At 48.1% G+C, this 13,740-nt stretch overlaps 1 protein-coding gene across 1 annotated transcript in view; it reads right to left on the bottom strand.

Annotated features, from left to right (window-relative positions):
• SLC39A3 (solute carrier family 39 member 3) overlaps positions 1–2,062 on the bottom strand; it is a 31,564-nt gene extending 29,502 nt beyond the window's left edge. The window contains exon 1 of the mRNA XM_063914286.1: positions 1,879–2,062. The gene's annotated coding sequence lies outside the window, so the exon portion shown is untranslated. The remainder of the gene's footprint in view (positions 1–1,878) is intronic.
• Between the last annotated feature and the right edge of the window lie 11,678 nt (positions 2,063–13,740).

A 13,740-nucleotide genomic window follows, 5' to 3' on the forward strand; every position in this document is an offset into this window, starting at 1 on the left:
TTATATATTTGTAGATGTTGATCATATCCCCTCTTAGTCTCCGCTTTTCCAATGTAAACATGCCTAGTCTTTCAAGCCTTTCCTTGTATTCCATCGTCTGCATGCCCTTAATTAGTTTGGTCGCCCTCCTCTGTACCTTTTCAAGCTCCAGGATATCCTTTTTGTAGTACGGTGCCCAGAACCGTACACAGTATTCAAGGTGTGGCCTCACTAGTGATTTATATAACGGGAGTATAATACTCTCGTCCCTAGCATCAATACCCCGTTTTATGCATGCTAATATCTTATTAGCCTTATTATCTTATTACATACTCATATCCCTTCTTTCTTTTGCTGAAAGCAGTAGGCTACCAGCAAATTACCCACTTATCGCTATAAGTGGCAATACTTTGTTAATTACATCAGCACTATAATAAACAAATGCTAAAAGCAGTTGTAAATGTTGCACAAAATTACTGACCATGTCTTCAGAAGCTCTCCGACTGTGGATTCTATTAAATAGACATTGTTCTGTTACAGCAGTACATTCTGCATGGTGGTGATAACAGATACCTGGTCCCCTGGCAACTGCTAACAAGCCCTCACCGATAGTGTAATGCTCCAATGTAGGACGTTTCACTGCTCACAGACGGGTCTATTTACTAAGCCTTGGATGGAGATAAAGTACCAACCAATCAACTCCTGTCATTTTTCAAACCCAGCCTGTGACATGACAGTTAGGAGGCGATTGGCTGGTGCTTTTCCTCTGTGCACTTTGGGGGTCATTCAAAATTGATCGCTCGCTAGCAACTTTTTGCAGCGCTGCGATCAGGTTAAATCTCTGCAAAACTGCGCATGTGTATGCACCGCAATGTGCAGGCACGTCATATGGGTACAAAGAGGATCAGTGATGGGCGATGGATTTAACGAAGAATTCATCTGCACAGTCGATCGCAAGGTGATTGACAGAAAGAGGGCGTTTGTGGGTGTCAACTGACCGTTTTCTGGGAGTTTTTGGAAAAACGCAGGCGTGTCCAAGCGTTTGCAGGGCGGGTGTCTGACCTCAATTCCGGGACCAAAAAGACTGAAGTGATCGCAGCGGCTGAGTAAGTCCAGAGCTACTTAGAAACTGCAAAAAACTTTTTTGTGCCGTAGGTTGCAAAAGCGTTCGCACACTTGCAAAGCGAAAATACACTTCCCCACAGGCGGCGACTATCCGATCGCAGCGCTGCAAAAAGTTGTTAGCGAGCGATCAACTCGGAATGGCCCCCTTTATCTCCATCCAAGGCTTAGTAAATAGACTCCAGAGAATCTTCAAGTATAGTGCATGTGCATACAGGAGAGCCTGGGCATGCACAATTAACAGTGGCACTTGTCTCCAGATTGGACATATATGAGTCACTAATGCCAGCCATTTCCATTAAACACTTTCATCTGCATTGCATAAGCTGGTACTACTTTTCTGAGGATTGCACCCAGGTAAGTACCACATAATGCTATTCTGACGTGGTTGTTTTGTTTTTTTTATCCACAAAAATATAAGCTCAGTTTATCACAGTGTCATAAATTAACAATGCATCGCAGTCTCCATACCAGGCTATGGGGATGCGATGTGATGCCACATTACAGGAACCGCAGGAGAACCCAATGTGGTTAACCGGTTGTTCAAGAAGCTGTGATAACCCCTTTCCCACCAGAAAACCGAGGAAAAAGGAGTTATCACAGCTTGATAAATGGATGCCCATAAGTCAATATGTAAGCTCAAGGCTTCCTTGCTTAGCTAGGTACTTCTCTGTACTATCCCATAATTGCTCAGCCCGCGGCTGCAAGTCCTCATCATTATGTACAGCACACACAGATTCCGACACACGGTCTGGACCAAACCCCCAGATACGTCACCTCTGTCTCCTCTGTGGCACCGACTCGATTCTTCCTGTTGCCGGTGATGACGTCGCTGCCGTCATTCCGGTCACATGGCAACTCTCCCCCGCGACACAATACCGCCGCCTCCAGCCAGCTTCCGGAACACAGCTGCGATCGGCAGCAGCCCACATAGACGCTCTCCGTCCTGATTGGCTAGAGGTGACGCAGAAGAGAAAGCCCTTGATTTGATTGGTTAAATTAGAACAAACGCCAGTTTGGAACCTCTAATGTAGGAGGTCGTAGTCCTGCACTGTGCAACCTAATTACCCAGGCTGACTCTGTGGCGCCTGCTATTGTTCCGGCTCATGTTGTGTCACACGGGGCGCTGTCCGGGCACTCAGTGCTGAAAGCAAACTTTTAAATTCCAACATCAACTGCTCATCCCTAACACATCTATAGAAACAAGATGTCTCATTTTAGTCATTTTTTTTTTCATTCTATAGGCGCTAGAAATACTTTGGGATGCTTGTTTAGGCACCGTTAGCTATTTCAGCTTTACACTACTGCAACTATGACCCAGACTTCTTTGCAATATTGCTCCAAATGAACCAGGATAAAATTAATTACAGTATTGAACAGGTTCTCAATGATATGTCTGCAATTTTACTGGTCTCATCAAAGGTGTTGATTTTTGTATTTTGAAGTTGCTCCACCATGGTGGGTTTTGCTGCATGCTTTGGGGCCACGCCCTTTAAAACTACACATCGGGGGTAATTCCAAGTTGATCGCAGCAGGATTTTTGTTAGCAATTGGGCAAAACCATGTGCACTGCAGGGGAGGCAGATATAACATGTGCAGAGAGAGTTAGATTTGGGTGGGGTGTGTTCAATCTGCAATCTAATTTGCAGTGTAAAAATAATTCAGCCAGTATTTAGCCTGCACAGAAACAAAATAACTCACCCAAATCTAACTCTTTCTGCACATGTTAAATCTGCCTCCCCTGCAGTGCACATGGTTTTGCCCAATTGCTAAAAAAAAACCCTGCTGCGATCAACTTGGAATTACCCCCATCATCTTCTAAATAAAATGCCCCTCGCAAACTGCTGCAGGTATTTGTTTTGCTCCATCAATTTTGTCCTGTTTCCTGACATTTTTTGTAGTGCTTGTAGTCTCCCACTATAATCACAGTAAAGATATGGGGGTAATTCCAAGTTGATCGCAGCAGGAAATTTTTTAGCAGTTGGGCAAACCCATGTGCACTGCAGGGGAGGCAGATATAACATGTGCAGAGAGAGATAGATTTGGGTGTGGTGAGTTCAATCTGCAATCTAAATTGCAGTGTAAAAATAAAGCAGCCAGTATTTACCCTGCACAGAAACAAAATAACCCACCCAAATCTAACTCTCTCTGCAAATGTTATATCTGCCCCCCCTGGAGTGCACATGGTTTTGCCCAACTGCTAAAATATTTCCTGCTGCGATCAACTTGGAATTACCCCCATTTTGTTATCACAAATATGGGCCTGTGCCAAATTTGGCACCCAGGAATTTGGCCATAAAATGTACAAAATTTAATGTAAATGTTCTTCAACAATTTTTTGGTCCATTCTCGTGAAAAGAGTGGTTCTGTAATCACAAACCAAAGGTGTTGTAATTCTCTTACACAACTATGGCGGTAACATACCTGCCAACATGACCCTTTCCAGGAGGGACACAATGCTCTGCTTCTGGACTTCCCTCTTAATTTATGATTGTCATCACCTGTGTTGCAACACCTTTCTTATCCATTAACCTGTTCAACACAGGTGCAGACAATCATACATTAAGAGAAAAGTCCAGAAGCAGAGCATTGTGTCCCTCCTGGAGAGGGTCATGTTGGGAGGTATGCGGTAATTCAGAGTTGACCGCAGCAGCAAATTTGTTAGCAGTTGGGCAAAACCATGTGCACTGCAGGGGGGGGCAGATATAACATTTGCAGAGTTAGATTTGGGTGGGTTATTTTGTTTCTGTGCAGGGTAAATACTGGATGCTTTATTTTTATACTGCAATTTAGATTTCAGTTTGAACACACCCCACCCAAATCTAACTCTCTCTGCACGTTATATCTGCCCCCCCCCCCCCCTGCAGTGCACATGGTTTTGTCCAAATGCTAACAAATTTGCTGCTGCGATCAACTCTGAATTACTCCCTATGCCCGTTTCAATTGAGTCTATGCATGCTGACCCACAGGGATGTTATCTTTTCCTAGTGGGCAGTACTAATGGGACCACCGTCTCTATAGCCAATGTATATACTACCAAAATGACCCAGGGGCTTTTTTTCACACGTTTTTCTCTGAACTATTCTGGCTAGCTGGGAGAAAAATTTCTCATAAGTCCTGGGAATCCTAGTACCATGGGGTATAGACGGGTCCATTTGGAGCCATGGGGACTAGAGAAGTTTGATAACGTGTGCTGGCTCCTCCCCCTATGCCCCTCCTACCAGACTCAGTTTAGAAAATGTGCCCAACGGAGCCGGTCACATCTCTGGAAGCTCCTGAAGAGTTTTCTCCGTTTATTTTTAAAGTTTATTTTCAGGCAGGACTGGGTGGCACCAGCCTGCCTGCTTCGTTGGACTTAAGTGGGGAATGGCCGAACCCTACTACGGGTTAATGGTCCCGCTCCCCGCTGACAGGACACTAGCTCCTGAGGGAACTATTCGCAAGGCCCACCACGGTGTGCGTACATTTCCGCAGCACGCCACCACCCTAACAGAGCCAGAAGAAAGAAGAGTGGTGAGTGAGAGGCAGGCGTCCCGGCCAGCGGGTCGCTGGCCATTATGGTGGCATTAGGGTACAAAGACGCACGGCTTCTAACAGGGCAGACCGAGTCTCCAGACTTAGTACACTGTACGTGTACATGGTACCCAGACTGGCAATACAGGCTTAAAAGGGGGCTTACTCCATGTTATGCATTAGAGACAACAGCCAGTATAAAGAAGAGCGGGAAGACCGCGCGCCATTGAAGGGGCTGGGCTTCACTACGAGCGGATCCAGTAGCTCACAGGCACCATTTTACCTCACTGCATCAACACATACACTGACTGCAGGGACGCGCAGATCCTCTGTAGATCCTCCAGATTGCCTCATCGGTACCGGGGGCCATATTAGGGGGGAGATTTATACTTGTGTACTAATTCCCTAATCTAGGTACTTAGGGGGTAATTCAGAGTTGATTGCAGCAGCAAATTCGTTAGCAGTTGGGCAAAACCATGGGGGTGATTCCGAGTTGTTCGCTCGCTAGCTGCTTTTAGCAGCATTGCACACGCTAAGCCGCCGCCCTCTGGGAGTGTATCTTAGCTTAGCAGAATTGCGAACGAAAGATTAGCAGAATTGCGAATAGAAATTTCTTAGCAGTTTCTGAGTAGCTCCAGACTTACTCAGCCATTGCGACCAGCTCAGTCCTTTTCGTTCCTGGTTTGACGTCACAAACATACCCAGCGTTTGCCCAACCACTCCCCCGTTTCTCCAGCCACTCCTGCGTTTTGCAACTCGAACGCCTGCGTTTTTCTGCACACTCCCATAAAACGGCCAGTTTCCGCCCAGAAACACCCACTTCCTGTCAATCACACTACGATCAGCACAGCGATGAAAAAGCTTTGTTATGCCGTTAGTAAAATACCTAACTTTTGTGTAAAATAACTAAGCGCATGCGCTCTGCGAACCTTGCGCATGCGCAGTAAGCGACTAATCGCAGTATAGCGAAAATCGGCTACGAGCGAACAACTCGGAATGACCCCCCATGTGCAGTGCAGGGTTGACAGATATAACATGTGCAGAGAGAGTTAGATTTGGGTGGGTTATATTGTTTCTGTGCAGGGTAAATACTGGCTGCTTTATTTTTACACTGCAATTTAGATTTTCAGTTTGAACACACCCCACCCAAATACTAACTCTCTCTGCACATGTTACATCTGCCCCCCCCCCCCCCCCCTGCAGTGCACATGATTTTGCCCAACTGCTAACAAATTTGCTGCTGCGATCTACTCTGAATTAGGCCCTTAGTCTGCGACCCCGCTAAGCTTGGCTTTAACGATAAGGGCGCTGTGTGCTGGTTCTCTCTCTGTGTCTCTTGGGAAGGGCTCTTTGTAGGTTAATTATGCATTTAACTGTTTCCTGTGTGTGTGTGCTGTTACTGCTGCAGTATGTCAGGCAAAGAGTGTGTAGCATGCAAGACACAGTGGGGGTCATTCTGAGTTGATCGCTCGCTGCTGATTTTCGCAGCGCAGCGATCAGGTGAAAAAACGGCATTTCTGCGCATGCGTATGCCCCGCAATGCGCACGCGCGACGTACGGGTACAAAGCCCTTGTGGTTGTGCTCAGGTTCTAGCAAAGTTTTCCTTCGCACTGGCGGCCGCTAGAAGATTGACAGGATGGGGGCATTTCTGGGTGTCAACTGACCGTTTTCAGGGAGTGTTTGCAAAAACGCAGGCGTGGCTGGGCGTTCGCTGGGCGGGTGTATGACGTCAAATCCGGACACAAATAGGCTGAAGTGATCGCAAGCGCTGAGTAGGTTCTGAGCTACTCAGGAACTGCACAAACTGTTTTCTCTAACGTCCTAAGTGGATGCTGGGGACTCCGTAAGGACCATGGGGATTAGCGGCTCCGCAGGAGACTGGGCACAACTAAAGAAAGCTTTAGGACTACCTGGTGTGCACTGGCTCCTCCCACTAAGACCCTCCTCCAGACCTCAGTTAGATTCTTGTGCCCGGCTGAGCTGGATGCACACTAGGGGCTCTCCTGAGCTCCTAGAAAGAAAGTATATTTAGGTTTTTTATTTTACAGTGAGATCTGCTGGCAACAGACTCACTGCAGCGAGGGACTAAGGGGAGAAGAAGCGAACCTACCTAACAGGTGGTAGTTTGGGCTTCTTAGGCTACTGGACACCATTAGCTCCAGAGGGATCGACCGCAGGACCCGACCTTGGTGTTCGTTCCCGGAGCCGCGCCGCCGTCCCCCTTACAGAGCCAGAAGCATGAAGAGTCCGGAAAATCGGCGGCAGAAGACTTCGGTCTTCACCAAGGTAGCGCACAGCACTGCAGCTGTGCGCCATTGCTCCTCATGTACACCTCACACTCCGGTCACTGATGGGTGCAGGGCGCTGGGGGGGGCGCCCTGAGGGCAATATATGACACCTTGGCTGGCAAATCTACATCATATATAGTCCTAGAGGCTATATAGATGTAAAATTACCCCTGCCAGTATTCCAGAAAAAGCGGGAGAAAGTCCACCGAAAAAGGGGCGGGGCTTCTCCCTCAGCACACGCGCCATTTTCTCTTCACAGTGCAGCTGGAAGACAGCTCCCCAGGCTCTCCCCTGTAGTTTTCAGGCTCAAAGGGTTAAAAAGAGAGGGGGGGCACTATAGGCGCAATATATGTATACAAGCAGCTATTTGGGGAAAAATCACTCAGTTATAGTGTTAATCCCTGCATTATATAGCGCTCTGGTGTGTGCTGGCATACTCTCTCTCGGTCTCCCCAAAGGACTTTGTGGGGTCCTGTCCTCAGTCAGAGCATTCCCTGTGTGTGTGCGGTGTGTCGGTACGGCTGTGTCGACATGTTGGATGAGGAAGGTTACGTGGAGGCGGAGCAGAGGCCGATAAATAGGATGTCGCCCCCTGTGGGGCCGACACCAGAGTGGATGGATAGGTGGAAGGTATTAACCGACAGTGTCAACTCCTTACATAAAAGGCTGGATGACGTAACAGCTGTGGGACAGCCGGCTTCTCAGCCCGCGCCTGCCCTGGCGTCTCAAAGGCCATCAGGGGCTCAAAAAACACCCGTTACCTCAGATGGCAGACACAGATGTCGACACGGAGTCTGACTCCAGTGTCGACGAGGTTGAGACATATACACAATCCACTAGGAACATCCGTTACATGATCTCGGCAATGAAAAATGTGTTACGCATTTTCTGACATGAACCCAAGTACCACATAAAAGGGGTTTTATTTTTGGGGAGAAAAAGCAGCCAGTGTTTTGTTCCCCCATCAGATGAATGAATGAAGTGTGTAAAGAAGCGTGATTTCCCCCGATAAGAAACTGGTAATTTCTAAAAAGTTACTGATGGCGTACCCTTTCCCGCCAGAGGATAGGTCACGTTGGGAGATATCCCTTAGGGTGGATAAGGCGCTCACACGTTTGTCAAAAGGTGGCACTGCCGTCTTAGGATACGGCCACCTTGAAGGAACCTGCTGATAAAAAGCAGGAGGCGATCCTGAAGTCTGTATTTACACACTCAGGTTATATACTGAAACCTGCAATTGCCTCAGCATAAATAGTGCTGCTGCAGCGTGGTCTGATACCCTGTCAGATAATATTAATACGCTAAGACAGGGATAATATTTTGCTAACATTGAGCATATTTAAGACGTTGTCTTATATATAAAGGATGCACAGAGGGATATTTGCCGGCTGGCATCCAGAATTAATGCAATGTCCATTCTGCCAGGAGGGTATTAGAAACCCGGCAGTGGACAGGTGATGCTGCCTTTAAAAGGCACATGGAGATTCTGCCTTATAAGGGTGAGGAATTGTTTGGGGATGGTCTCTGGGACCTCGTATCCACAGCAACAGCTGGGAAGAAAATTTTTTACCTCAGGTTTCCTCACAAAAGCCTAAGAAAGCACCGTATTTTCAGGTACAGTCCTTTCGGCTTCAGAAAAGCAAGCGGGTCAAAGGCGCTTCCTTTCTGCACAGAGACAAGGGAAGAAGGAAAAAGCTGCACCAGTCAGCCAGTTCCCAGGATAAAATATCTTCCCTCGCTTCCTCTGAGTCCACAGCATGACGCGGGGGCTCCACAGGTGGAGACAGGTGTGGTGGAGGCGTGTCTCGGGAACTGCAGGGACCAGTGGGCTTGCCCACAGGTGGATCCCTAGGTTCTGCAAGTAGTATCACTGGGATACAGGCTGGAGTTCGAGGCGACTCCCCCTCGCCGTTGCCTCACATCAGCCTTGCCTGCTGCCCTCGGAGAAAGGTAGTACTGGCGGCAATTCACAAGCTGTACTTCCAGCAGGTGAAATCAAGGTACCCCTCCTTCAACAAGGCCGGAGTTACTATTCCAAAATGTTGTGGTACCGAAACCAGTCGGTTCGGTGAGACCCATTCTAAAATTGAAATCCTTGAACACTTATATACGAAGGTTCAAGTTCAAAATGGAATCGCTCAGGGCGATTATTGCAAGCCTGGAAAATTTCAGGGTATCACTGGACATCAAGGATGCTTACCTGCATGTCCCTATTTACCCTGTTCACCAGGTGTACCTCAAAATTGTGGTACAGGATTGTCATTACCAATTCCAGACGTTGCCGTTGGTCTGTCCCCGGCACCGAGGGTATTTACCAAGGTAATGGCCGAAGTACTTATCCCGTACTTGGACGATCTCCTTATAAAGGCGAGGTCCAGGGAGCAGTTGTTCGTCGGAATAGCACTATCTCGGGAAGTGCTACAACAGCACGGCTGGATTCTGAATATTCCAAAGTCGCAGCTGGTTCCTACGACGCGTCTACTGTTCCTGGGTATGGTTCTGGACACAGAACAGGATAAAAAGGGTTTCTCCCGGAAGAGAAGTCCAAGGAGTTGGCGTCTCTAGACGGAGACCTCCTAATACAAATACAGGTGTCGGTGCATCAATGCACGCGAGCCTTGGGAAAGATGGTAGCTTCTTACGAAGAATTTCCATTCGCCAGGTCCCATGCAAGGATCTTCCAGTGGGATCTGTTGGACAAGTGGTCTGGGTCGCATCGGCGGATAACCCTGTCTCCAAGGGCCAGGGTGTCGCTGTGGTGGTGACTGCAGAGTGCTCATCTTCTAGGGGGCCGCAGATTCGGCATACAGGACTGGGTCCTGGTGACCACGGATGCCAGCCTTCAAGGCTGGGGGGGCAGTCACACAGGGAAGAAACTTCCAAGGCATATGGAAAAGTCAGGAGACTTCCCTACACATAAATGTTCTGGAACTATGGGCCATTTACAATGCCCTAAGTCAGGCTAGACCCCTGCTTCAACACCGGCCGGTGCTGATTCAGTCAGACAACATCACGGCGGTCGCTCATGTAAACCGACAGGGCGGCACAAGAAGCAGGATGGCAATGGCAGAAGCCACAAGGATTCTCCGATGGGCGGAAAATCATGTGTTAGCACTGTCAGCAGTGTTCATTCCCGGAGTGGACAACTGAGAAGCAGAAAAGCTACAAAGATATTGCGCCAGGTCAAGGGACCCTCAGGCGATAGCTGTGGACGCTCTGGTAACACCGTGGGTGTACCAGTCGGTGTATGTGTTCCCTTCTCTGCCTCTCATACCCAGGGTAATGAGAATAATAAGAAGGAGAGGAGTAAGAACTATACTCATTGTTCCGGGTGGCCAAGAAGAGCTTGGTACCCAGAACTCCAAGAAATGATCTCAGAGGACCCATGGCCTCTGCCGCTCAGACAGGACCTGCTGCAGCAGGGGGCCTGTCTGTTCCAAGACGTACCGCGGCTGCGTTTGACGGCATGGCGGTTGAACGCCGGATCCTGAAGGAAAAGGGCATTCCGGAGAAAGTTATCCCTACGCTATTTAAAGCTAGGAAAGAAGTGAACGCAAACCATTATCACCGCATATGGCGGAAATATGTTGCGTGCTGTGAGGCCAGTAAGGCCCCAAAGGAGGAATTTCAGCTAGGTCGATTTCTGCACTTCCTACAAGTCAGAGGTGACTATGGGCCTAAAATTGGGTTCCATTACGGTCCAGATTTCGGCTCTATCGATTTTCTTCCAAAATAGAACTGGCTTCACTGCCTGAAGTTCAGACTTTTGTTAAGGGAGTGCTGCATAGTCAGCCCCCGTTTGTGCCTCCAGTGGCACCGTGGGATCTCAACGTAGTGTTGGATTTCCTGAAGTCGCATTGAGTTGAGCCACTTAAATCTGTGGAGCTACAATACCTCACGTGGAAAGTGGTCATGCTGTGGGCCTTGGCGTCGGCCAGGCGTGTATCAGAATTGGCGGCTTTGTCATGCAAAAGCCTTATCTGTATTTTATATGGATAAGGCGGAATTGAGGACTCGTTCCCAATTCCTTCCTAAGGTGATAACAGTTTTTCATGTGAACCAACCTATTGTGGTGCCTGCGGCTACTTGGGACTTGGAGGATTCCAAGTTTTCTGGACGTAGTCAGGGCCCTGAAAAGTATATGTTTCCAGGACGGCTGGAGTCAGGAAAACTGACTCGCTATTTATCCTGTATGCACCCAACAAGCTGGGTGCTCCTGCTTCTAAGCAGACTATTGCTCGCTGGATCTGTAGCACGATTCAACTTGCACATTCTGCGGCTGGACTGCCGCACCCTAAATCTGTGAAAGCCCATTCCACGAGGAAAGTGGGCTCTTCTTGGGCGGCTGCCCGAGGGGTCTCGGCTTTACAAATTTGCCGAGCTGTTACTTGGTCGGTTTCAAACACTCTTGCAAGAGTCTACAAGTTTGATACCATGGCTGAGGAGGACCTAGAGTTTGCTCATTCGGTGCTGCAGAGTCATCCGCACTCTCCCGCCCGTTTGGGATCTTTGGTATAATCCCCATGGTCCTTACGGAGTCCCCAGCATCCACTTAGGACGTTAGAGAAAATAAGATTTTACTCACCGGTAAATCTATTTCTCGTAGTCCGTAGTGGATGCTGGGCGCCCATCCCAAGTGCGGATTGTCTGCAATACTTGTATATAGTTATTGTCTAACTAAAGGGTTATTGTTGAGCCATCTGTTGAGAGGCTCAGTTGTTATCATACTGTTAACTGGGTATAGTATCACGAGTTATACGGTGTGATTGGTGTGGCTGGTATGAGTCTTACCCGGGATTCAAAATCCTTCCTTATTGTGTCAGCTCTTCCGGGCACAGTATCCTAACTGAGGTCTGGAGGAGGGTCTTAGTGGGAGGAGCCAGTGCACACCAGGTAGTCCTAAAGCTTTCTTTAGTTGTGCCCAGTCTCCTGCGGAGCCGCTAATCCCCATGGTCCTTACGGAGTCCCCAGCATCCACTACGGACTACGAGAAATAGATTTACCGGTGAGTAAAATCTTATTTTTGTAGAGCTCGGCTGCACATGCGTTCGCACTTCTGCTAAGCTAAAATACACTCCCCAGTGGGCGGCGGCATACCGTGTGCACGGCTGCTAAAACTAGCTAGCCAGCGATCAACTCGGAATGACCCCCAGTGTTCCTTTTCTCCAGGGGGTTCACTAGTGTGTTCTCAGTGTACTATACCTTCTAAGACAAGTGCAGCTGTGGAGCCAGCATGGCTAGACTCCATTATAATGAGCAGAAGATACAATATTTAAGAAAGTCTATGACAGAGTTTATGCAAAAGGATTTAGTCAGACCGGCGTCTCAGTCCTCTACCATTGGTCCGCAAAAACGTACTTTGGCCCATGTCCTACAATCTGACTCTGATAATGATGGGACAGAATTGGAGGACGGTGAGGTGGACATAGAGGTAGGGGAGGGTACTCTGTCACAGGGTGTAGAGGCTCTCATAGACTCCATTAGAGAAGTCCTAATTATCCCTGATAAGGTGACAGAGGTGTGTGAGGAATCTTACTTTAATGTAAAGAAAAAATCCTCAGCAACTTTTCCTGTGTCAAAGGAACTCAGTACCCTGTGATAATGCTGATTTATATACAGCAATGAAAAGCTATACTATATACACACTTTAAATACACTTTACCATGGAGCTGCTGCGGCCGCTAAACTTAATACACACTCTACGCACCTTTTACGCTGTTAGCGTACAGAGTCATGTACTGTGTACGGACTTTGCGTACAAACGCCGCGCTGACGGTACAAAGTACACACAGCGCGTACACACCCAATGAATACACTTTAAACCAGGGCTGGCCAAACCGGTCCTCGAGATCTACCAACAGTTCATGTTTTCCAGGCCTCCTGGAGATCTGTAGAATTGTCAGTTAGGAATGAATGCAGCACATCTTAATTAGTAATGACTACACCTGTGCACCAGCTAGGTGGTCTGGAAAATGTGAACTGTTGGTAGATCTCGAGGACTGGTTTGGCCAGCCCTGCTTTAAACCTTATGCAGCAATGCAGTGCGATGCTATTACACTTTAAACCTTAGCAGGGAAAGAAAGACACGACACCAGTCTGTAGTTAAACCACTGAGTTCCAACACCACAGCGTATTATTGCTGAAAGGGGGTTACAATATAAACAATACAATACAACAGAATAATGGCTACATTCAATGGTACATATGTGATTGGATTCGCCGCGCTACCCGGTCCTCGGTCATCTAATAGATAACTTTGTGAGTCTTGTGTCTGACCAGGCCTGCAGCAGGCTCTCTTTATACAATTCATCCAAAACTTAACACAATGGATACTGTAATCTCTTTGTCCATTGGACACAGGGATGGTCATTTACAGTACAGGAGAGGTCATAGGTCGGTTTGAATAGGTGGGCGATGTCTGTTCCAACAGCATACATAATGTACAGTAAATACAGTTTATTTCTCCTTCATCCACTAGGGGCCACTGGAGCGTAGTTACAATGGGGAAATAGTAGGCAGTAATTGGGAGCTGGCACTTTAAAATTCTCACACTGTGGCTAGCTCCTCCCCTCCAAGCCAGTCTTAGTTTAGTGCCCGAGGTAGCTGGTTCACTTGGGTTTAGCTGAAGAATTTTTTCTTTTTTCTTTATTATTTTATTTTTCTTTCACACACTCACAGACTGGCAGCTCTGCCACTGCCAGTCTGCACCGCGGGAGCTGCCGGCGGGGTCCCATCGCAGCTGCGTGCGGCTCGGGATGGGCCCCGGCTGAGGGAGACACTGAGCTCTCCTGAGTTGGCCGGACACCGCTGCGTGCGGCGCGTGTCGGGGCCGCGCCA

This window comes from Pseudophryne corroboree, chromosome 1, assembly GCF_028390025.1.
Source record: "Pseudophryne corroboree isolate aPseCor3 chromosome 1, aPseCor3.hap2, whole genome shotgun sequence".
Classification (NCBI taxonomy): domain Eukaryota; kingdom Metazoa; phylum Chordata; class Amphibia; order Anura; family Myobatrachidae; genus Pseudophryne; species Pseudophryne corroboree.